This window comes from Saccostrea cucullata, unplaced genomic scaffold, assembly GCF_032062105.1.
Source record: "Saccostrea cucullata isolate Sc308-1 unplaced genomic scaffold, CSIRO_AGI_Scuc_v1 ctg361, whole genome shotgun sequence".
Classification (NCBI taxonomy): Eukaryota; Metazoa; Mollusca; class Bivalvia; order Ostreida; family Ostreidae; genus Saccostrea; species Saccostrea cuccullata.
In genome coordinates this window covers 207,422-233,468 of record NW_026930986.1, presented here as the reverse complement: position 1 = coordinate 233,468, position 26,047 = coordinate 207,422, and the positions used below count along the sequence as shown (strand labels likewise).

The 26,047-nt window shown below is 32.3% G+C and overlaps 1 protein-coding gene across 1 annotated transcript in view; it reads right to left on the bottom strand.

The window, feature by feature from the left end:
- Positions 1-15,871: 15,871 nt before the first annotated feature.
- The window catches only part of LOC134230882 (probable 18S rRNA (guanine-N(7))-methyltransferase), a 77,254-nt gene continuing 67,078 nt past the window's right edge, over positions 15,872-26,047 (bottom strand). The window contains exon 12 of the transcript XR_009984441.1: positions 15,872-15,884. The gene's annotated coding sequence lies outside the window, so the exon portion shown is untranslated. The remainder of the gene's footprint in view (positions 15,885-26,047) is intronic.

Sequence of the window (26,047 nt, the reverse complement as noted above, 5' to 3'; positions counted from 1 at the left end):
TTATGACTACATTCTTATTCGACTACCTTCATATTTGACAAAATATTTTGTTTTGAAATATTCTCATGACTAGTATTTAATTTGTGTGGAATATCAATTATACATTTGATTGTGATTCTGGATACTTTTGTGAAATATTACCTGAGAAAAGAAAAAAAAGAAAGAAAAGAAAATATCTACTTATATATCTCTAATTTAAAGATTCCCGATCCTCAGCCAGGAAGGATAAAGGAATTGAGGTAGGTTCACTAACTCCATAAAATGGCCCTGTCAATATACCAATTAACTGGCCAGATCCTAACGTCCCATTTCGAACATCAACATAAAGTAGAGACTTAGTGCTTTCATTTCCTGTAAAAAAATTTCCTCTAGGTGTCCAAGTTTGGAAACTCAGGCGTTGTGAAACTGCAATGTTCTTGAATTTTGAAGAAAATGGGTGAAATTGAGCATCTTCAACTGTCGATAAAAATATGAGCCCACCCCGCGATCCAAAAAATTTTTCATGGATTAGAATCTTCTGAAACAGTTCTTTCAAAATATAATTGAACATTTTAGATCAGAGGTTGGGGGCTATGCAAAATATTCACATACAGATTAAATTTTTGGTCACTTTTAAAGAAATTTTCAAGATTTGAGGAAAATGACGAAATTCATGACGTCATAATACATGGACAAGAGAAAAAAGTACGTCATTTTTATTTGATATGAAGTCACCAAGGATCCAAGTGAAATTTAACATATTTTAAACTAAAACCGAGTAGTTCTGATTTTTCAGAAATTCACAGGGCCAAAAGTTGCACAAGGTGAACTTTGTTCTTTATAATTTAATTCAAAAAGTATCAAAATAAAGCTTGAAATTGAAAGCTTTTCATGCAATAATTTTTTTATGTCCCTCGGTGTAATTCAAGGTTCTTTGAAGTTTCTAGAAACGATATTAAAAAGTTTATATTTGTACCTCATAAAAGTTAGCAAATATTATGTGTTTAACGAGATCGAATTTCTTTTAATCTAACCTTTGTTACCAATGTTTATTACAATGATATGAAATTAAAACTGATCTATGGTAATTTCTTTGATAGGAAACACTTCATACACAATGCTTTATAAAATGATCAAGTAAATAGGAGGAATATAAGTACTGAAAAAGAATTTTTAAAAATTATGAAATTTTCTTCGTAAGCCTAGCTACCTATCTCTTTCATTCCTAAAATTTATTCGTTGATCAATTTGCAGTTAGACAAAAAATACAGTTTATTCGCATTTCCTGAAAATTTATTCGTGATTAATTAAATTTTCCCTATTTAACATGATTACCTTTGAAGATGAAGTTTCAAGAAATACCACGGGTAAATACACATTACTTTGAGAATTACTAACTGATGTAAATAAATGTGATGACTGGGTATTCAAGGTTTAAATGTTCACTGCTCTATTGGCATCTGCGTGTAAATAGCTTTTTATGTGATTTTATGTACTTGCATTTCAATGCAGCATAGACAGCAAGAAGACTTTTCTTGGGTAGGTAAGTGGGTAAATGTATCTTGACTGAATTGCTATCCAATACTAAGGAGACAAATAGTGTCCTTTAAATGAATAATTTACATGGAATTTGCCAATACATGTAACTGGCGAAGTCATGTGGTAGGTTATGAAGATAACGTTTATACTGAAATGGTATATTTATTGGTTTAATTATACCGTCAGTAACAAAATATGGAAAGTCGAAAATCACGAATAGTTCATTGTCTTTTTGGTCAGTTCTTCAAGTAAAAATAAATCATTCAACCAATTTTGTTTACTTACTATTGTGTTTATAACTATTTCTGTTACTCTGAAATGGTGTGATCCAATAAAATAATGTGGTGTTTATTTCAAATGCATTTTTTTTCAAAATGATAAACATGCAGTAAAACTTCGCATCATACAAAAAGATTGATTGATTGATTGTGTGTTGTTTAACGTCCCTCAAGAGAATTTATCACTCATACGGAGACGCCACCACTTGCCGTGGAGAGTTACAATTTTTGTCCTATACTCGGCACTCAGGGCCATTGAGCAGGGAGGGATCATTTTGTGCCAGTTTTTACTGTAACACGGGACGTCAGTTTATACGATCTAATCCGCAGGACCGTTCTCCACGTCCCACAGTGGGAGTCGAACCCACGACGTAAGGATCAACTCCTTACTTCGCGACTCTGGATTAGACGCTCTAACCACTGCGCCACGCAGGCGACTCATACAAAAAGAAAGAAAACCTAAAATTATGAGGCATCATCTTAAGGTAGGATTCTTCTCTGGTTTCTGACTAGATGGAATATTCAAAGTACATTCGTTGATATGTCCTATATATTTAGATGTAAGAGGTTTCAAAGACCATATTTTTCTTTCCTCATCACAATTATACAACTTTAAATAGAAATGGTAAACTGCGTTTGAAAACTAGCAGGGACTATATTTTTGGCGGAATGGTGGCGTATGAAAATATCTTCTTTTCTGCCTCTCAAATTATTATAGAACATTGAATTCAGTTATAATTTTTACGCAATCAAAGACTAGACGAAATTTTCAAATGTAAGTTAAATTAATAATAAGGGACTGAAGTTTCAAAATATATCAAACTAGAAAACTGACCAGTCAGCAAGGGCCCCGCCATGGGGTGGAATTATAAGGATGCAGCTTATGGAATGATTAAAAAATATATGAAGAAATAAGCAACAGCAAATGTATTCTTAAAATTTTCAACATAATTCCTAAATATCCAAAAACCTGTAAATAATATCCTTGTATATTCACATTAGGCACTGGCAGTAAAGAACAACCTAACATTGAATGTATATATAAACAATAATGAAGTTTGTGTTTGTGTTATATAAAATGCCAGTCTTCAATGAATGCAAATACATGTATCATGAAGTCTTGACCTTAACTTCAAAACAAACAGCAGTTGCAGACAAAGTTTTTCATTAATCTTAAAATGACAGATAAAGATAGGCCTACTAAATTTTCTTCAGCAGGCTAGATAATTAATCCTGAGGGATTAATTGTACCTCTCTCATCATTTTCTTCTAAAGTTACAATAAGAACTTTTTCAGTATTAATATTAGAATGGCTTAATCCAACTACCTTAAAAATTATTATTATTCTTGAATTTACATAAAGGGAAAAAAGTAAAAATAAAAGATATGTCTTCTTTAATCTATTTCTTGTTTTTAGAATTCAATGAAATCATAACTCATTGTGTAGGTATTTTAACCAAAATAAAGTATAAACATTTATATCTAAATCCACATTTCAGAGTGTTCATAGCATTCCAAATTGACTGAACTTCAAAACAAACTTCATTTGCAGACAGAGGTGGTAATTAATCTCAATGTGACAGATAAAGATAATGCTTTGGATTTTCTTCAGGAGGAAAGCTAATTAATCCCAAGGGACTCATAACAGCATTCAGTTTACAATGGAAACATCTTCAGCAGTTATCTCTCTTTGCTAAAGCATTCTTATATAAAGTTAAGGAATATACCCCACCACCCCAGCTCCAAACCAAGGGTCATAGAGAAACAAACTTAGCATCAAAATATGTCTTTCTGCCTATTGAACTACCATACCAAATTTGATCTTCATTGGGCAACCATAAAAAAAGTTATTAGGAAAAAACAGGAAATTTGTGGACAGAAGAAAGGCAGACGGACAGACGGACAGACAGAGTGATTACTATAGGGCACCCGCAAATCCTTGCGGGGCCCTAATAAGTAAGATTTTTCACACATACGACAACTATGTTGGCTTTAAAATGCTTCCAATATAAGTACAGATTTGAGCCAAAAATCCGTAAAAAGTGCTATTTCTCTCTTAGTAAACGATCAAAACTTTTAGTTTTTGTATCATTTTTACCTTTATGTGACAACTTTACTATATGTTAAAATCGGAAAAAGTTAAATATAGGAAGCATATAAGAATAACTAATAAATCCTAAAAAATTAAGAAAAGTAGAGGAAATTCGGATTAGCAAATATCCATTTTATTTAAATTATCCATGTCAGTTTGGTAATATCGACTTATAGGGCCCATGTGGTAGTATCTTTTTATGCATAAAGTAAACCATTCAATCTTTTGAATTACAAGAAGGGATCGTATGATCGAAACAGTATTTTTTTTATTCTTAATGTCTAGGAAAAAGGTCATGACCTTGACCTGACCTTGCCTCTTATATTAAACGGTCAAATTTAATCTCACTGATACCATCACTTAGTGATATTGTCCTCTTGATTCTGTGAAAATTTCATTAATTTTTAAATACAAGAAATGTGAGAAGAATCCTACCTTAAGAGGAAGAGGGGGCGGTATTTTTGAAATTTAAAAGAAATCTCGATATCAATAACCTGAATTCTTCATAACAAAAAAAATCAGTTCTGATATCAAGAATTTGAAGAAAAAAAATATATCAGAAAATCATTCTGACATGAAATATTTGAATGTTGGATATTAAAAGCAATGACAGGGACAAAATATTGCGTATACAACAACCATATTAGCACTGTTATACGGTTAATTATATGCAACATCAAAGATTGAATCTTGTGAATCATTACAGAAATAAACCATTAACGATTAAAATATAAATATCACTAAGTGTGTTTTCACAAAAAATGCATATAATAATTGTAATTTGTGTCTGAAACAAATCCAGAGTTAACGAACAGTATTCAAGATCAAAAGTCCATAAAAAATACAAAATAGGAGCAGAGCAAACACGGTCCTTCAAAACGTCAGAGGTGGGTTCAGGTGCCATGGAGGATTGAGCACGCGTCAGAGAAATTTGTCGTCAATTCAGTGTATAGATAATGAGTATGAAAAACGTCAGTCAGCACTTGTCTCAGTGATATATTTAAGAAATAAGGTATCATTTTTTGAGTTTTATTGAGATGTAAAACGGGTTGGTCACGTGATCAAATCCCATAAAGCCCGAAGGGCTTTATGGAAGATTTGATCATGTGTCAACCCGTTTTACATCTCAATAAAACTCAAAAAATGATACCTTATTACTTATATTTACATTTGTGACTTATTCATACTTTTAATTTGCCTGATTGTTACTTCTAACGTGCGAAATGCGTTATTTTTCAAACCCAACGGCATGTATGTCCACTAAACGCGCGTCGACCCTTGATGACGTCACACAGAGATTACGTCGAACGTTTATCCAAACGCACATCTATGACCTCTTGACCCCGTACCTGTATTTATACAGTTATAAAAACGCTTGCTTTCAGTAGTGTTATATAAGGGAAAAGATTTGCAAATGTAAATATATTTATGTAAACTTGCAATATGAATCGGTCGGATGGTTTAAACTAAAAACAGACAATTAAAGTAGTTGCCGAATTGCTCTTTATAAATATACAACTTATAAGCCACCATTCTGTATAAAAAATATCGAATATTCGTACTTTTTTAAATAAAAAAAATACTAGTAAGTCTTATCATAAATTTTACCTTTTTATCTCATTGATGTAAGAAAAGAGAAGCGGGTGTCTAAAACATTTTTTATTCGCAACTTACCAGATATAATTGTAGAAATAGATTAGAAATAAAAAAAAAAAAGGGTTATTATATTTTTAAATTTAATTCCTTTAATATTAAAAGAAAATCATGTAAACAAAGTTATGAAACACCTAAAGGTTCCTATATAAATATATTTATCTTTTTCTGATTTGACAAATATTTTTAAATCTCTAATGATTTTTTTAGAAAATGATGTTTACCTGAAATGGTTGAAACGAATATCTTTTTTTAATTTATGAGAGATAAAAAACTGTTTATGTTTACTTACTTTTAAAACTTTTTGCAAACTTTTTCAATCTTATCTCACTTGCATAATTGAATTTACAATTATGGGTTCTCATTTTTCTAATGATTACAATTTCTCTTTATATTGATAACGTATTCTAGCAAACATTGTTATAAGAACCAAAACATTGACATTCAGTATATCTTTCATATGATCATATTGTATTATTGCATTCTCTTTTTATCCTAAAACAACTTTTCCATTTGTTTTTTTTTTAAATGAATTAGCGTTTTGTGCTTCTACAAACTTCTTTTGTGTGTCCAAATTGGTATTTCACATACACATATGAAAAAGCAATGCTTTTGCAATGAATTATTTGAAAATGTAAAGAAATTAAAATCCTCTCACTACAAACTTTTATTATAAGATCTGAATTGCCTTTCAATTATTCATACTAAAATTCTCTTCATTCTTGTAAGGAGCTTATTATGAATACAACTTAGGAAAAAAGATACTTTAGAGCTCTTCATTTTTATTTCCAGTGATTGCATCAGATATTATTTCACACCTGTTTAATCTATCAATGCAACGAACAGGTATTTAAGGGATCAAATGAAATTTAAAATGAATATCAAGTGATCAAACATAAAGGTTGATGTAATTTTAAAATTTAATTGAGTTATTTTTACCAAATTTTCACATAGTAAAGATGTATATGTGAAGATGACACCCCCCTCCCCCATTTTTCAATACAAAACTTACTTTTTAAGCATTTTTTTTTTACATTTAGATAAATCCTTTCAAACCTTTTTATTTTAATTAATATTAGTATACAAATGAAGTTGACCTAAAATTGATTGATGGATGTTCAAGCCACACATGTTAGTAAAGTTATGGTTTCAGCTGATATGAGTTCTTAAGGTAGGATTCTTCTCATATTTCTTGTATTTAAAAATTAATGAAATTTTCACAGAAACAAGAAGATAATATCAGTAAGTGATAGTATCAGTGAGATTAAATTTGACCATTTTATATTAGAGGCAAGGTCAGGTCAAGGTCATTATCTTTTTCCTTGACTTTATGAATAAAAAAATACTGTTGCCAATATCCTGTGATGCCTACTTTTATTTCAAAAGTTTAAAAATTGTTCCTTTTGCATTAAAAAATATTACTATATCGGGTCTGTAGCATGATATTACCAAATTTACGTAAATAATTTAGCTAAGTTGGATATTGGCTAATCCGAATTGTCTCTGCTTTTCTTAATTTTTTAGGATATATTAGTTATTTTCGTATGCTTCCTATATTTAACTTTTTCTTATTATAAACGTACAAAATGATACAAAAATAAAAAGTTTTGATCGTTTACTAAGAGAGAAAAATACTTTTTATGGATTTTTGGCTCAAATCTGTACTTTGATTGGAAGCATTTAAAAGCTTACATAGTTCTAGTTCGTTTGATAAATCATATTCATTTGATATATTTTGAAAGTTTAGTCCCTTATTATTAAGTTAACTTACATTTTAAAATTTCTTCAAGTCTTTTAATGTGTAAAAATTATAACTAGATTCATTGTTCTTTTATAATTTATGGAGACAGACAAGAAGGTATTTTCATACGCCACCATTCCGCCAAAAATATAGTCCCTGCTAGTTTTCAAACGCAGTTTACCATTTCTATTTAAAGTTGTACAATTCTGATGAGGAAAGAAAAATAATGTCTTTTAAATCCCTTACACCTAAATATATAAGACATATAAGCAAATATACTTTGAATGTTTCATCTAGTCAGAAACCAGAGAAGAATCCTATACCTTAAACCTTTTAAAACAGCTAGGTAGACATTTTAATTTTTGCAAAGAAAATGTTTGAATAAAAATATTTGTGGATATTTTCAATACCTATGGATAATATAATAGATAAGAAACAAGTCCTCTCCTATAAAGGATATTTTAGACAATCATATTTTAAAAAGAAATTAAAATTAGATTGTGAAAATGTAGAGTTTTATGCCACTCCCGATTGAAACTAAAGTGATCCCAACCACACTTTTATAATTTCCATATGAAATAGCTAACGTTTTCGTAAGAAACTAGTTTCAATGTTGAAGTGTAATAGATAGTTTTAAATAGGCCTGAATTTAGCGAAAGTTACCTCCCGTTGGTCGCCATATTGGAGGTCGAGCAATCTGTATCAAGTCTGAACTTAAAAAAGAATAGACTAGATTGAATTTATACTATTTTCTGAGTCAAAATGATACAAAACCTTTTTGTCACAAAAATCTCTTTATCAAATATGAGCTTCCAGATATTCTCGATTTCATATATAAATGGCTCATACAAAACATTAACTCTTTCTATAGTGACCTTGAATTTGCCATAATATTCCCTTGAACCAAAGTCATGACACACCTTATGATCATTGGAAATCTTTGTATCGAGTACATGTAGTATGAGCTCCAAGATTCTCCATAAATTTAAAGCCTGGGCTTCAGGGAAAACCTTGAGAGGCAGAAGGACAGCTGGACAGTGAAACAGAAAATGTTATTCCTAACCCATCCAACCCCACCCCACCCCCAAAATACACAATCACTTTGTTTGCGGGTGTATAACTTCCTATGTTTAATTTTGAATGCCTATTCCAGTCATGATTTGAAAAAACAGTTATCTTTATTATATGTATTTCAGGAAGCTTTGATAAGTATGGTTTCCCATTCTTGCCCAGAAGTTCGAGAGAATAATATTTAAAAAAAAACCCTCCTATTTTTGCTAATCGTTTTTCTGCATTATCTTCATTTTATACCCACTCCCCCCTAAAGGTCGCTGATCATGTTAAAAAACACGCTGCCTAGCCGAAACCACATCGGTTTATACACGCCGTTCAATTTACATGTACTTACATTTTTTTCCGTGGAGGAGGAAGCGCAGGTATAAAAGATTAAAGAAAAATTCCGGATATTCAACAGCACCATGCATGGACTTCCTTTTAGTACCACATATTGTGCTTGAAGTTGAATAAAATCTATAAATAAATTTAATTAAAATAGGAAACGGAAATTACATTTAATAGAATGAAGTCAACAATACCGGTATATTTGATAAAGAACTATTTGATAACTATATGTATGTATATGAGCAAGGCGAGTCTCTCTCTCTCTCTCTCTCTCTCTCTCTCTCTCTCTCTCTCTCTCATTCATGCTTTTTTAACAAGAAAAATTAATGTGCGTAAGATACAAGTTCATTATCTTAAAGAAAATACTCAATATTACATGTACATGATGTATATACGGTAAACGATACAAATGGTTTGACTATGCTGCCGGTTATGATTTTAACAATTAAAATTAAGTCGTAAAAATGTAGTAATTACATGTAATAATGATAAATTTGTAATATTCAGTAGCTATATATTGTTATAAAAGTTCTTAAATTTTCAGTTCTGGAAATACGATGCAGGTTTATTACTTCTTACATTTAAATCTGCTACCGATATTTAATCACGGAACAAATGAAAACAAGCAAATTCAAAGAATTGTGGTCCCCCGCTTTCGGTGTCTTTCTGGGTGAGATGTCATTTTTTATGACATATTGTGTCTAATATGAACACCCTAATCATATGTCATTTCCTAGAAATTATCATTGAAGTTGATTTTTTTGAAAGATGAAAACCCTTATCCTGACCGTCAAAAAATTATGGCCAAAGTTAACGTTTTTTAAAAGTAGGTCAACTGTAAGGTCAAGATCAAAGGGTCAAAGTTGTTGATGAAGGGCTTTCTCACAAGGATTACATATGTGAAGTATGAAAGCCCTAGCCCTTACCGTTCAAAAGTTGTGGTCAAGGTTAAAGTTTTTACATAAGTACGTAAATCTCCAAGGTCAAGGTCAAAAAGTCAAAGTTGTTGATAACCAATGAAAGGACTTGCCACAAGGAATACATATGTGAAATATTAAAGTCCTAGTATCTACTATTTAAAAGTTGTGACCAAGGTTAAAGTTTTTTAAAAAGTAGTTAAAACTCCAAGGTCAAAAGGTCAAAGCTCTTAGTATTCAATGAAAGGTCTTCCCACAAGGATTACATGTGTGAAGTATGAAACCCTAGCCCTTACCATTCAGAAGTTATGATCAAGGTTAAAGTTTTTTCATAAGTACGGAAATCTCCAAGGTCGAGGTCAAAAGGTCAAAGTTGTTGGTACCCAATGAAAGGTCTTGCAACAAGAAATACATATGTGAAATACAAAAGTCCTAGTATCTACTATTTAAAAGTTGTGACCAAGGTTAAAGTTTTTAAAAAGTAGTTAAAACTCCAAGGTCAAGGTCAAAGGGTAAAAGTTCTTGGTATCCAATAAAAGGTCTTCTCACAAGAATTACATATGTGAAGTACAAAAGCCTTAGTCCTCACCGTTCAAAACTTATGGTGAAGCTTAACGTTTTTTTCATAAGTACGTAAATCTCCAAGGTCAAGGTCAAAAGGTCAAGGTTGTTGGTATCCAATAAAAGGTCTTCCAAAAACAATACATTTGTGAAATATGAAAGTCCTAGTACCTTCCATTCAAAAGTTATGGTCATAGTAAAAATTTGAAATTTCTGTGTAAAAGTGGGTCAAGCTCCAAGATCAAGGTCAAAAGGTCAAATGTGGTACCCAAAGAAAGCTCTTGCCACATGGAATACACATGTGAAATATGAAAGACATAGCTCTACTGAATCAAAAGTTATGGGCAAGGTTAAAGTTTTTGTGACGGACAGACTGACAGACGGACAGACTGACGGACAGACGAATGAGATTTAATGTCCCCTCGCTTTCGCGAAAGCGGGGGACAATTAAATGTTAGCACACTATAGCTTTATACATTAAAAAAAATTATGGGTTTTGAATAATTAATGGTAATTATAAAAACAAATGGTATTGGCAAGTATGGTCCTAATACTCTTTTACCGGGGTACTGATTAGTGACTGCACATTAATTAAAACATGTTCTCAATCTGTTCAGTTGGAACATATTAGTTGAATGCTTTTATTTCATAAATTCTATAATCGGGGTACTTTATTCAAACCTGTAATATAAATAAACATTGCAGAGCACAGAAGTCGCTTCTGAAGTTCAGACGTGCAAGAGTTACATGTACCTATCGATGTTCAATCCATTTCTTTTACTATAATTCTATCCATATGATTCGAAAGTTTCTTTTAAAAGTTAAAGATGGCATAACCATGGAAATAATCTGTGATGGGGAAAAATGTGTATAGGAAAAATGTGTTGAAAACGAAATTATTAAATCAATAATGGTTAAAGTATTTAGTAACTGCAGATCGCTAGTTCTTACGCAATGTATCATTAAAATTAAAGTAAAATTACATATGGAGCTAACGGACATGGTAAAAAAAAAAGAGAGACTGATTAATGTTAATGCCCCAGCGTTTTGTACTAAAACTAAATCCTAAGGCATTTTAAGATGGCGGTATTATAGAACACTCAAGTCTTGTACTGTCAAATAAAATCGTTCGTTCATCGAAGTGAATTTGAATGGGAAAAAGTCTCATAATATTTATCATAATTCACAATATACTTTTCCGATCTTCTTCGTGTAATTGACTCGCATGGACGATGAATGAAAACCCCGTATGCATTGGTATGCTGATCGTTTAAACACACATTATTGCGATCTACTCGATGATTTTTTTTTCCCGTGAATTAGAAACTACGCCCCCACTTACAATTATCATGCATGTGTACGTGTAGTTTAAGATCCATAAAACAATTACCACCTCGATAAATACCAAAAAAATAAATTCTTGCAAACCCAGCTATTGTTTAGTCGGCTATTAAAAAGCTTGAAATAAATAAAAACATTAGCGATTACAACTGATTAAAACGAGCGAAAGATAGAGAGAAATTGAATAAAATGAAAGAGTTGACATGATTTCAAACCCATTTTTCTATTTATGACTATCAGAGTATACAATGTATTTTAACATCGAATGCCCGCGGCTCTCTTTCGCCACGTGCATGTAAACGAGAACTGGGCTACAACACTGACAGAGCTGGATGACGCTGTTTGCTATATTACAAAGATGTGAATTATAGTATATTTGAAATTAATAATATATATGTATTTATTAATGTTATTTGATTTTATATATAAAAAAAATAAATATACGGAGATTCAAACGAGTGATGGTAAAAATAATATGTTCACAGCATGCGTAGTACGTACCTATCACAAGACTTCCTTCACTAATAACAATTATTTGTCGAAGTCCCCTTTCAAGAATTAATTAAATACAATAACAAGGGATAGAGAAATGTTTTTTTTATTATTTTAATTGTATTGATGCGTGAACAGGCCAAAGAAAGCGATTAAAATTCGAAATGATTTTACGCAACCGGTGTTTGGTATAAGATTATATAAAGATAGGTAAAGTAATCTTATTGATTTGATATAATTAAAAAAATAATTTCCCATTAGTTAATAGTTCTTTGTACAAGATAGATGTTAAACGCGATCACAGATACTTGCTTTGTTTATAACACAGGTGGCTAGTACACTGGTGACCTAGATCGGCAGCGTGGGATTAGCGCGTTATGTTACATAACTGAAAATATCGAACTGAAACATGGAGATCGTAATATGCGTACAGCTAATGATGTCAATTATTCAACGCATACAGTTTAAAATTACTTACATAGTTTGTTGTAATAAGAAATGTAGGTCGATATATTAAATATTCCCCGCTTTTGAACACTATTAAACTAACAACAACGAAAGAAGAAAAGAAAGTTAGACTAGTTGTAATAAATCATTTAATAGTGAACCATAAAGCACGTTTAAAACCTTATATAAAAGAAAATTAACATTAAATACTGCAGGGTATATAATTGATGGCAAGTCTGTTTCAGTTATACACATGAAAAGGTCTGATTTCCTATCCGAATGAAAAACGCTACCTGTTTACCTGGCCTGCTTTGTACTACGTATTGCGCAATACCCCGGGTATAATCGAACACAAAACATTTTCATCAGATCAAAAAGGTGTCAAAGAACAATTTTGTCCGTAAAATCCAGTTCGAAATATTTACCGTTTTTGAGTTATAAAGCAAAAACTTTCAAGCGCACTAAATCCCTAATCATAGGGGCCAGCCCCTTTTGAATAATATTATATGAAAGATCTTGCAATTATGCACAACTTTTGTTCAACATGTCTTCACAAAATATTTTTAGTTTTCAAGATAAAAAGGAAAACATGTGTTAATTTTCGCTCTTTTAGGCATTCTAATTTTTGACCCCTATATAGCGCCATTTTGTATCGAGAAATCGAAAAACAAAAACCGATGTGCACAACTTCAATCCTTCTATTATCTAAAATCAGTAGAATTTCTGCTCCAGCTTTAGCCGTTTCTGAGCCTTTGTCTGGAAACGAAAGCCTATAAATTTTCGTTTAAAGGGAAATAACTCAAAACCGGAAGTGACTTTTTGAAATTTTAGGCAGCATTCTGGTAGAGTTTATAAACCTCTATAACCTCTGAAAATTTGAGCGAAATCCGTTGAGAAATGAGTGAGATATGAGGCCTCAAAGTTGCGGTCTAGGAAGCAGAAGAAAAAAAAGAATAAGAATCTTGACCAACAGAATCAGTAGAAGGTCTTCCGTTGGAAACGGAAGACCTTAATAATCTTAATCTTCAGAATCAGTAGAAGGTCTTCCGTTGGAAACGGAAGACCTTAATTACTAATGTAAATATCGGGTGACCTCTGGTCCCCGTACTGATATACAATATAAGGTGTCCTCTCGTCACCCTACGGATGTACAATATAAGGTGACCTCTTCTCCCCCCCCCTACTTATGTACAATATAAAGTGTCCTCTGGTCCCCCTATGGATGTATAGTATAAGGTGTCCTCTGCCCCCCCCCCCTCCCGCCCACTGATGCACAATATAAGGTGCCCTCTGGTCTTCCTACTGATGTACAATATAAGGTGTCCTCTGGTCCCTCTACTGATGTACAGTACAATATTAGGTTACCTGTAGTCCCCCTACTGATGTACAATATAGGGTGACCTCTGGTCCCCCAAATGATGTACGATATAAGGTATCCCCAGTTCCCCCCTTTTATGTGCAATAAAAGATTACCTTTGGACCCCTATTTATTTAAAATGTAAGGTCACCTATGATCCCTCTGATGATGTACAATATAAGATGACCACTGGTCTCCCTAATGATGTTAAATATAAGGTGGCCTCTGGTCCCCCTACTGATGAACAATGTAAGATGATCTTTGATCCCCCTTTTGATGTACAATATGAGGTTATCTCTGGTCACCCTTTATCACTTTCACGTTTCTGCTAATATATATATTAGAAAGTTGAACTTTATAAAGTTATAAATATGATTATTTTGGAGTAAGACAAAGAAAATTGTCTATCATATAAAATTCAATTAATAGATAAGGTGACCCGAGGTCTCCGTATTGATATCGATGAATTTACTTTTGTGCATTTAATGCCTGGAGAGTTCCTAGAATGTTTTATTACTACGCAAAATGACGAACTATTTGCGGGGGACCCCAGGTCCTAGTTTAGCGTACGTTTTATCCTTCTGCGAACGCTACAGAGGGGGTCACATGATCGCCAATATCACGTGATTCGCGCATGCGCAGAACGGTGGTTGATGTGCATTAAAATCGGAGAGGATTAATTCAAAATATAATTAACATTAAAACCAAATATTGTTTCTTGTATTGAAGTTATTCAATTAGTTTGCGAACTTTTTGATCACCCCTCGTATGTACTGATCAAGTGGGTGGAAAATTGGGTAGTCAAAATTAGACAGAAACAGAGGCCTAACGATTGACATGAAACACGTCAGAAAAAAAATACCTAATGTTAGATTATATCTGCTAGCAATGTCCTTATAATGACCATAAAAATTACGGAATGCAGGCTTAAAAAGAGGTTGTTAAAATCGCTGTAACATCAACTTATCTGTAAAAGCCCGTCTTGGTTAAAAAAATTGATCGTAATATTAAGAGTATGTTCGAGAGTATCATATGATATAGTTTTTCATATGGTTAATAAGTTGTTGTTGTTGTTGACCCTTATTGTCGATAGTAAGTAAAACATTCAAATATAAAACATATGACAGAATTTGTAGCATCTATTTCGAGTTTACTTGGATATCTCGCGTTGACATATAAATGGAAGTAACAATTGTTTATAATGGGTTTCCAGCAATCTCCTGGAATAACCGTTGTTACAAATTGTCTAGGTTATAAGCAGACATATTTTTGCAATTATGATATGAAGCAAAATTTAGTTAAAAACTTCTACATAAAAAAAAGTCTCTTGACTTGGTATGTAACTCGACATTTAGATATATCGAAGACGTTTTATCAATTATTAACAATTGCTACTTCCATTTATATGTTTTAATGGCAATAATTGTTAATAATTGATAAAACGTCTTCGATTATTCCAAGAGATTGCTGGAAAAAAAAATTCGAGTAACTTTTTTAATATCAGCCTCAGTTTACTTGTCTATAGAATCAGAATGATTTGAGAAAATAAATTGCAGATGACCAATGACAAGGAATGCCTTATTATTAAAGAAGCACGGATCTATCATCTATCATGTGAAATAGTCTTTGATTGATTTATCATTCGGAATGTTTGTATAAAGTGATGAAAAGTCAAAACTTTTTAATGAAATTGATCTTGGTAAACTTTTTTTGATTTCAATTTTCTACAAGTTCCTTGTAGTTTTATAAGATGTTTGATTTGTTTTTTAGATGTTAATATTGCTCGAAAGATCAATAAACAATTAGGTATTCAGACATTTGCTAAGATAATTTTTTTTCTTGAAATAGACTATTCAAAGAATCTGAATGGTAAGGGTAACGATAAGTTACAGTTACCGTCAACATCTAATTTCTAAGTTCCTCTAAACTGCAATTACAACAATAAGCTTACAAAGGAAGACAATGTTATTACTTGTTTATGTGAGCTGGGACCAATACATAATTGATCTAGCAATCAAACTATTTTTCCCTTCTGAATTATTGAAAGTAAAAGGATACTCGATTTTTATATCGTTCCTCATCATTCTGCATGTTTAACATGAAATTTAATATTTCATCCTGTAATTTTCATCCATTTTGTCAACTGAAGTATCAACGATTACTTTTCCCATATTAGACCTATCGACAATCATAATCGTCGAAAAAATCCATAACACGTATCATTTACCGCCAGTCGAAGGATTGTGATTCCTTTTGAACTAAGTGATTTAACAATATTCATGTTAAAAATGAAGTGTCAAGTACTTCTGGATTATAGTTGTACATTGGGGAAGCATACAAGGGTGGTTATTTTAGATTTATGTTTTTTAATTAAATTAAAAAGTTTGATAGCAATGATGGATGAATATTTGCAAGAAATACAAGGTGTTGACTTCGAAGGGAACTATGGTGGAATGCAAGACTGGACTCTTTCGAGGTTTATGAAAATTAAATGTTTACGAAATCAAAATTAAATGTTTACGAAGCCTATTCTTTTGTTGGAAGATTTGGTTTAAGGAAAAGGCGGATTGGATTGCTTGAGAATAGAAATTAATTGATAATTAAAAGTATATACATATATAAGAAAATAAATGTAATCATAAATAATCTTTATTTTTAGATATATATGAAATATAAATACTAGTATATAAAAATTCAAATATGAATAAATAACAGCAATAAACAATAATAAGCAATGGTGATAAAATAAATAAATTGGCTTTCAAGAAAAGTGAAGGTCAATGATAAGAGTGACTGGGAAGATAGAATAACCCAGATTTTCTCGGTCCGAAGACCGCCCCTTTTACCTTCAGAAATAAATAGTGTTCTTCATTTAATATATATTTCAGACAGAAGCACTCAAACAAACGCGTTGGTCTAAACTTATGAAAATGATGGACTGTTTTGACAAAATGTAATAAAAGAGAAAAATCTTTTTAGGTTCTTTGTTAAAATTTTTATATAAAATGTTAGCTGATTTATTCTTGTAGATTGTTAATATCGGTTAACTAAAATTTAAATCACTGTAAAATATTTTTGTGAGACCTTTTTACATTAATTTTACTACACCAGACAAAACGAAAGTAGATTTATTATTTTCAAAAAAAAACATATGTCATATGAAGTTGGATATTTCATTTTCATTTTCCCCCAAGTATTTTTAATATTTTCCTGTAATTCTTTCAGGCGAGTGATTTTAAGTCGAAGAATTTAAACATCGACAATGGCATATGTTTTTTTTTATATATAATTTTCATAATATGTTTTTTTTTATATATATATAATTTTCATAAAATTTAAAAACTACAGGGTCAAGGGCATTCGGTTTCATAGAAAAGATATTTGCTAAAATGAAAGGGAAAACTTGAAAACAAGACCAAAAGTCCCAGGCGAAAGGGATATGCTTAGGTTTTTGCATTTCATTTTCCCTCACTTATGTAGAAGTAATGGAATATCTGGAGATAACGAACAGTAATCAAGCTAAAAAGTTTATAAAACAATACAAAATAGGAGCGGAACAAACACGGACCTCCAAAACATCATAGGTGGGATCGGGTGCCATGGAGGAGTGAGCATCCCCTCCCGACCGGTCAAACCCGTTGTGTGCTCCTTGTCATGATCGGGAAATATTTGACTCGATAAATTGTATTTGGTGACAAGGTCATTATATCGACCATAGAACTTATGAAATGATGACTTTTTAAACGAGACTGCTAGCTGATTTTCTTGTTTCATCAACTTGTTTGTCAATAATTTACCTCGTTTTAGAAATTTTCCATATATAGAGATTGCTCTTGCGTATCGAATCAACTGAGAGATATAAACCCCGTATTCAGTGATGAAGGTATATTGTTGCATAAGTAGGGAAAGTTGACGATTGAAAAGTTAGTAATCACGTTTATCATAAAGCTTGGTTGTTAGATTACCGCTCACGTCTTCAGGTAAAATATCCAAATATGAAACAGATGTATCAGACTCTGTGGTATCTTTTATCTCAAGCTCACCGGGATAAATAGTATCGACATCAGAATGGAAATAACCATTGTAAACTAGGTGACTTATTGTTCACAGAACAATAAGAGGTCTTTCCACCTTCTTTGAATTTCAAATTTGTTTTACATCTGACTTCTAAAAATTAAATTCCATGAAAAAGAAACCAAAAATGTCTTAAAGGATAGAAAAAAACGAAAATTAAAAAAAAAGTGGAATGACCTTGACCTTTGACCTTGGAAAAACATTCAAGGTCAAAGGTCAAGGGTCACAATACAATTGACCCTATGCTTCTACGACTTATAGTTTTCAAGTTAGAAGGTTTAATAGTAAGTACAAAGAAGTTAAAGGGCAATAACTCATATAAGGAGTCATCAGATCCTTTCGCACTTATACAGTGAAGTTAGGCCTAAAGCTCCATAAGACATTAGTGAAGGTTTGGTGTCTCTACGGTCTACAGTTTCGGAGGAGTAGCAATAACAAGATTTTTTGCACAAGGGGCAATAACTTTTAAAAGGGTTAATCTTAGGGGACAAGAATGAAACAGTTTTAAGAGTACATATTAATGATGCATAGACATTAAGTATATGTTGAAAGACAAAAGAGATATAAAAAGAGCTAATTTTCTCGTTTTTGGAATGACCTTGACCTTTGACCTTTACATGAATTTTAAGGTCAAATGTCAATGAATCTTATGCAGTTGGTCCCATGTCTCTACGACTTGTCGTTTTAAAAAAATTTACTTATTTGTAAAATTCAAAAAGTTTCAGGGGCAATAACTCATAAAAGGGGTCACAGAAATCTTTCGCAATGAATAGATTGAAGAGTCTCCTAAATTAGTCAAAGACATTGGTGAAAGTTTCATACCTCTACGGTTTACAGTTTTGAAGGAGTAGCGATAACAAGCATTTCTTGCGAAAGGGGCAATAACTTCGGAAGGGGTCAAAGTTTAAACAAGGGCTGTCGTTTTTCAGAATAACTTTTGATATCCAGTTTCATGAACTATAAAATTCTTCGATAAGTCTTGCGGTGTCAAAAGTCCGGGAAGAAAAAGAAGAAGAACTAGGAGACTAATTGTTCTCTGAACAATTAACGGCTTTCCACCTTTTTTAAGTTTTCATGTCATTTGAATAAAAAAAAAAAAAAAAAAAAATGAAAAAAAAAAAAGTTTCTCCAGCTGGGCTTGAACCTACAACCCTCAGTTTGTAAGTCGGACACGCTAACCATTGAGCCATCAAGTTGTACACAAGTAAGCGTATTTTGTAAACTAATTTATTTTTTGAAGGTGGAAGAGGATACCTGTAGTTTCGTAGGAAAGTACCGGTCAAATTTCTTAAGAAACTGAGATCTTGCCGGTTTGATGTGATATTGTATGTAGGAAAATGATTAGAATAACTAGGAGACTAATTGTTCACTGAACAATTAACGGCTTTCCACCTTTTCTAATTTTTCATGTCATTTGAATTCAAAAAAAAAAAAAAAAAAAAAGTCCCTCTAGCTGGGCTTGAACCTACAACCCTTAGTTTGTGAGTCGGAAACGCTAACCATTGAGCCATCAAGTCGTACACAAGTAAGCGTATTTTGTAAACTAATTTATTTTTTGAAGGTGGAAGAGGATACCTGTAGTTTCGTAGGAAAGTACCGGTCAAATTTCTTAAAAAACTGAGATCTTGCCGGTTTGATGTGATATTGTATGTAGGAAAATGATTAGAATAATTATGGGACACATTTGCAGTGAAGCAATGACACTTAGCATATACAGAGTCGTAAAAGCGAAAGTAATACACGTGGTCAGTTGCAGAGGAAATTCAAAATCCCGGAAAAACAGTGAATGAGTCATGGACATTTTTGCTATACTATACTGTATAAAGCGGGGTATATGCAATTGATTTAACCTATCTAAATTGCGTGGAAATTTATTTGATATGAAAAATCGCTATTTCCGAGATTTAGATTTAAATCTAAATAAAATTAAAATAAATTCCGTACACCTAAGAAAGCAAGAATACTTGGTATTAAAATGTCGTAATAGAGCAAGAGAATCGAATGATATTAACAATAATTGCAGAAATAGCCAATACGAGTTTTAATTAATTTTTATGCTCAGCAATAACTAAATTTCAGACAGAAAAAAAATGCAGATTTTGCCGATATTCACTATAATTTCAAAATACTTTAGAGACTCACCTTCAAACTCTCAGGACACTTTCTTTCAGGTCTATTCTTGCTTTTATTACGAATCTTATGACGATATTTCGTTTCGTTTGACTTGTAGACATTTTCTCTAAGTTGGTGTAGATTTTCTTTTTAAAGGGGGGGGGGGGTTAATTTTATAAGCATTTGTTAGAGTGATAGTTGTAAATACCTCCACGACCTTTAGCTTTATTGTGACCTTTGGGTCAATGGGGTCAAAGGTCAAGGTCATTTGTCAAAGGTCAAGGTCATGAAAAGATAGAGAGGTAAACTTGAGATTAACACTTGAAGCTGAATCTAGATAAAGGTAATGAATATTTCTTTATGACCTTTTGAGTAAGGGTCAAGGTCAGAGGTCAAGGTCAAAATCAAATTTCAAGGTCAAAGGTCAAGGTCATTTGAATTTAAAACTTAAATTGACAATTTCTCTACTTTTCCAATGACCTTGACCTTTGACCTTGACCTATTTTCAAGGTCAACGGTCATAAGATCTCATGCACTTGGTCCTATATCTTTTCCACTTGTCCTTTAAAAGTTTAGAATTTTTCTTGTTAGCTTTAAAACTTTCAGGGGCAATAACTCATTGAAGGAGTCACCGAATACTTTTGCAATGAATAGATTCCAGGGTCCTCTCAATTAGTCGAAGACATTGGTGAAGGTTTCATACCTCTATGGTTTACGGTTTCAAAGGAGTAGCGATAACAAGCATTTCTTGCGAAAGGGGCAATAACTTTGAAAGGGGTCAAAGTTCAAACATGGGGGGTCGTTTTTCGGAATAACTTTTAATATCCAATATCATGAACTACAAAGTTTTTCGATAAGTCTTGCGGTTTCAAAAGTCCGGGAAGAAAAATAATAATAATAATAATAAACATAAGCATTTCAAGAGGTCTTTCCACAGAAAGGTGGAAAGCCCTAATAACTAGTAGACTTATTGTTCAAAGAACAATAACAGGTCTTTCCACCTTCTTTGAATTTCAATTTTGTTTTAAAATTTAATTCCATGAATAAGAAACCAAAATTGTCTAAAAGGATGGCAAAAATTAAAAATAAAAAAAATTTACCTTGACCTTTGACCTTGAAAAAATATTCAAGGTCAAAGGTCAAGGGTCACAATGCAATTGACCCCATGCTTCTACAACTTATAGTTTTCAAGTTATAAGGTTCAATAGGAAGTACAAAGAAGTTAGAGGGCAATAACTCATATAAGCTGTCATCAGATCCTTTTGCACTTATATAGTGAAGTTAGGTCTTAAGACCCTTAAGACATTACTGAATGTTTAGTGTCTATACGGTCTATGGTTTTGGAGAAAGAGCGATAACAAGGTTTATTGCACAAGGGGCAATAACTTTTTAAAGGGTCAATCTTTGGGGACAAGAATAAAATATTTAAAAGAGTTTTAAAAGTACATATTAATGATGCAAAGAATTAAGTATATGTTGAAAGACAAAAGAGATATAGAAAAAGCTTAATTTCTCATTTTCTGAATGACCTTGACCTTTGACCTTTGCATGAAATTTTAGATCAAAGGTCAATAAATCTTATGCAGTTGGTCCCATGTCTCTATCACTTCTCGTTTTGAAAATTTTTAATTATTTCTAAAATTCAAAAAGTTTCAGGGGCAATAACTCATTGAAGAAGTCACCGAAGACTTTTGCAATGAATAGATTCCATAATCCTCTCAATTAGTCGAAGACTTTAGTGACGGTTTCATATTTGTACGGTTTATGGTTTCGCAGTAGTAGCGATAACAAGGTTTTCCGCACAAAGGGCGATAACTTTTAATAGAGTCAATCTTACGGAATACAAATTGAATCTTTAAAATAGTTTAAATAGTACATATTAATGATGCTAAGACAGTTTGTATATGTTAAGAGACAAAAAAGATATAAAAAGAGCTTAATTTCTCAATTTTGGAATGACCTTGACCTTTGACCTTTACATGAATTTTAAGCTCAAAGCTCAATGAATCTTATTCAGTTGGTCCCATGTCTCTATCACTTCTCGTTTTGAAAATTTTTAATAATTTCTAAAATTCAAAAAGTTTCAGGGGCAATAACTCATTGAAGGAGTCAGCGAATACTTTCACAATGAATAGATTCCAGAGTCCTCTCAATTAGTCGAAGACTTTAGTGAAAGTTTGGTGTCTATACGGTCTACGGTTTCGGAGGAGTAGCGATAACAAGCATTTCTTGCGTAAAGGGAAATAACTTCGAAAGGGGTCAAAGTTCAAACAAGGGCTGTCGTTTTTCAGAATAACTTTTGATATCCAGTTTCATGAACTATAAAGTTTTTCGATAAGTCTTGCGGTTTCAAAAGTCCGGGAAGAAGAAGAAGAATAACTAGGAGACTTATTGTTCAAAGAACAATAACAGGTCTTTCCACCTTTTGAATTTCAATTTCATTTATGATTTATCTCTTTAAGATTAAATTTCATAAAAAAGAAACCAGGAATGGCTTAAAAGAAGAAAAAAATAAAAATTTTCAATTTTTCAGGTGACCTTGACCTTTGACCTTCAAATCATATTCAAGGTCAAAGGTCAAGGGTCACATTGTAATTAACCTCATGTCTCTATGACTTATAGTTTTCAAGTTATAAGGTTGAATAGTAAGCACAAAAGCATTAAAGGGCAGTAACTCATTCAAGGAGTCACCAGATCCTATTGCGCTTGAACATAAAAGTTTTGCCTAAAATCCCATCAGACATTTGAGAAGTTTTCATGTCTTTTCGGTTTACGGTTTTGGAGCAATAGTAAATAAAATGTTTTTTGCACAAGGGGCAATAACTTTTAATAGGGTCAATCTTAAGGGACAAGAATGAAATGTTTGAAACAGTTTTAAGAGTACATATTAATGATGCATAAACATTAAGCATATGTTGAAAGACAAAAGAGATATAAAAAGAACTAAATTTCTCAATTTTGGAATGACCTTGACCTTTGACCTTTACATGAATTTTAAGCTCAAAGCTCAATGAATCTTATGCAGTTGGGCTCATGTCTCTATACGTTCTCGTTTTGAATATTTTTAATTATTTGTAAAAATCAGAGACTTTCAAGGGCAATAACCCATTGAAGGAGTCACCAAATACTTTCACAATGAATAAATTCTAGAACCCTCTCAATTAGTCGAAGACTTAAGTGAAGGTTTCATATTTGTACGGTTTACGGTTTCAAAGTAGTAGCGATAACAAGGTTTTCCGCACAAAGGGCGATAACTTTTAATAGGGTCAATCTTACGGAATACGAATTGAATCTTTCAAATAGTTTTAAGAGTACATATTAATGATGCTAAGACAGTTTCTTTATGTTAAGAGACAAAAAAGATATAAAAAGAGCTTAATTTCTCAATTTTAGAATGACCTTGACCTTTGACCTTTACATGAATTCTAACCTCAAAGGTAAATAAATCTTATGCAGTTGGTCCCATGTCTCTATCACTTCTCGTTTTGAAAATTTTTAATTATTTCTAAAATTCAAAAAGTTTCAGGGGAAATAACTCATTGAAGAAGTCAACGAAGACTTTTGCAATGAATAGATTCCAGAATCCTCTCAATTAGTCAAAGACTTTAGTGAAGGTTTCATATTTGTACGGTTTATGGTTTCGCAGTAGTAGCGATAACAAGGTTTTCCGCACAAAGGGCGATAACTTTTAATAGAGTCAAACTTACGGAATACAAATTGAATCTTTAAAATAGATTTAAGAGTACATATTAATGATGCTAAGACAGTTTGTATATTTTAAGAGACAAAAAAGATATAAACAGAGCTTAATTTCTCAATTTTGGAATGACCTTGACCTTTGACCTTTACATGATTTTAAGCTCAAAGCTCAATGAATCTTATGCAGTTGGTCCCATGTCTCTATCACTTCTCGTTTTGAAAATTTTTAATAATTTCTAAAATTCAAAAAGTTTCAGGGGCAATAACTCATTGAAGGAGTCACCGAATACTTTCGCAATGAATAAATTCCAGAACCCTCTCAATTAGTCGAAGACTTTAGTGAAGGTTTCATATTTGTACGGTTTACGGTTTCGAAGTAGTAGCGATAACAAGGTTTTCCGCACAAAGGGCAATAACTTTTAATAGGGTCAATCTTACGGAATATGAATTGAATCTTTCAAATAGTTTTAAGAGTACATATTAATGATGCTAAGCCAGTTTGTATATGTTAAGAGACAAAAAAGATATAAAAAAAGCTTAATTTCTCAATTTTGGAATGACCTTGACCTTTGACCTTTACATGAATTTTAAGCTGAAAGGTCAATGAATCTTATGTAGTTGGACTCATGTCTCTATCACTTCTTGTATTGAAAATTTTTAATTATTTCTAAAATTCAAAAAGTTTAAGGGGCAATAACTCATTGAAGAAGTCACCAAAGACTTTCGCAATGAATAAATTCCAGAATCCTCTCAATTAGTTGAAGACTTTAGTGAAGGTTTCATATTTGTACGGTTTATGGTTTCGCAGTAGTAGCGATAACAAGGTTTTCCGCACAAAGGGCGATAACTTTTAATAGGGTCAATCTTACGGAATACGAATTGAATCTTTAAAATAGTTTTAATAGTACATATTAATGATGCTAAGACAGTTTGTATATGTTAAGAGACAAAAAAGATATAAAAAGAGCTTAATTTCTCAATTTTGGAATGACCTTGACCTTTGACCTTTACATGAATTTTAAGCTCAAAGCTCAATGAATCTTATGCAGTTGGTCCCATGTCTCTATCACTTCTCGTTTTGAAAATTTTTAATTATTTCTAAAATTCAAAAAGTTTCAGGGGCAATAACTCATTGAAGGAGTCACCGAATACTTTCGCAATGAACAGATTCCAGAGTCCTCTCAATTAGTCGAAGACTTTAGTGAAGGTTTCATATTTCTACGGTTTACGGTTTCAAAGGAGTAGCGATAACAAGCATTTCTTGCAAAAGGGGCAATAACTTTGAAAGGGGTCAAAGATCAAACATGGGGGGTCGTTTTTCAGAATAACTTTTAATATCCAATGTCATGAACTATAAAGTTTTTCGATAAGTCTTGCGGTTTCAAAAGTCCAGGAAGAAAAATAATAATAATAATAATAATAATAAACATAAGCATTTCAAGAGGTCTTTCCACAGAAAGGTGGAAAGACCTAATAATAAACATAAGCATTTCAAGAGGTCTTTCCACAGAAAGGTGGAAAGACCTAATAAACATAAGCATTTCAAGAGGTCTTTCCACAGGAAGGTGGAAAGACCTAATTAACAATACGTCGTCGATATATCTAAATGTCGAGTTGAAGGCCACAGCAAGTGTTTCCTTCTTTTCACGTATAAGACTTTGGACAAATTCTGCTTCATATGAATACAGAAAAAGGTCCGCTAATAACGGGACTCAATTGGTACCCCATGGGAATTCCAACAGATTTTGGAGGACCTGGTCTCCAAAAATCAAATAATACTGTCCATCAGAGACTCGGGGATCTTTTTAATGTCAACTTCAGAGTACTTGTGTGTACAATCAGAATGTTTTTTTAACAAAATAATTTTTCAAATGACCAATGACAAGGTACAAAATAAGTTTACGAGTTCCTTTTTTATTGAAAAAGTAACTGTCAATGATATGAAAAAGCCTGGTCTTTAATTTATCGTGGGATATGGTCGTAGGTTTTTACGGCTGTTGATTTTGGTAAAATCTTGTGATATCAAAATTTCTAAAAAGTTCCTTGAAATTTTTAAGTATCCACATCTGCTTTATACCACTTCTCGAATATATGTTGCACAGTACTCGTCAAGTTTCTCCTTCACTACTGTTAATATCTTGTGAGATGTAAAGAAAGAGGCTTGATTGAATATTTACCGGTGTCGTATAGTGAGACTTCCCCCATGGTGAGGCTTCCCCCGGAAGGCTCACTATATAGTGAGTCTTCCCCCCGGAAGGCTGGCTATATAGTGAGCCTTCCCCCCGGAAGAATGGCTATATAGTGAGACTTCCCCCACGGAAGTTTCACTATATAGCCGTTCTTCCGGGGGGAAGGCTCACTTTA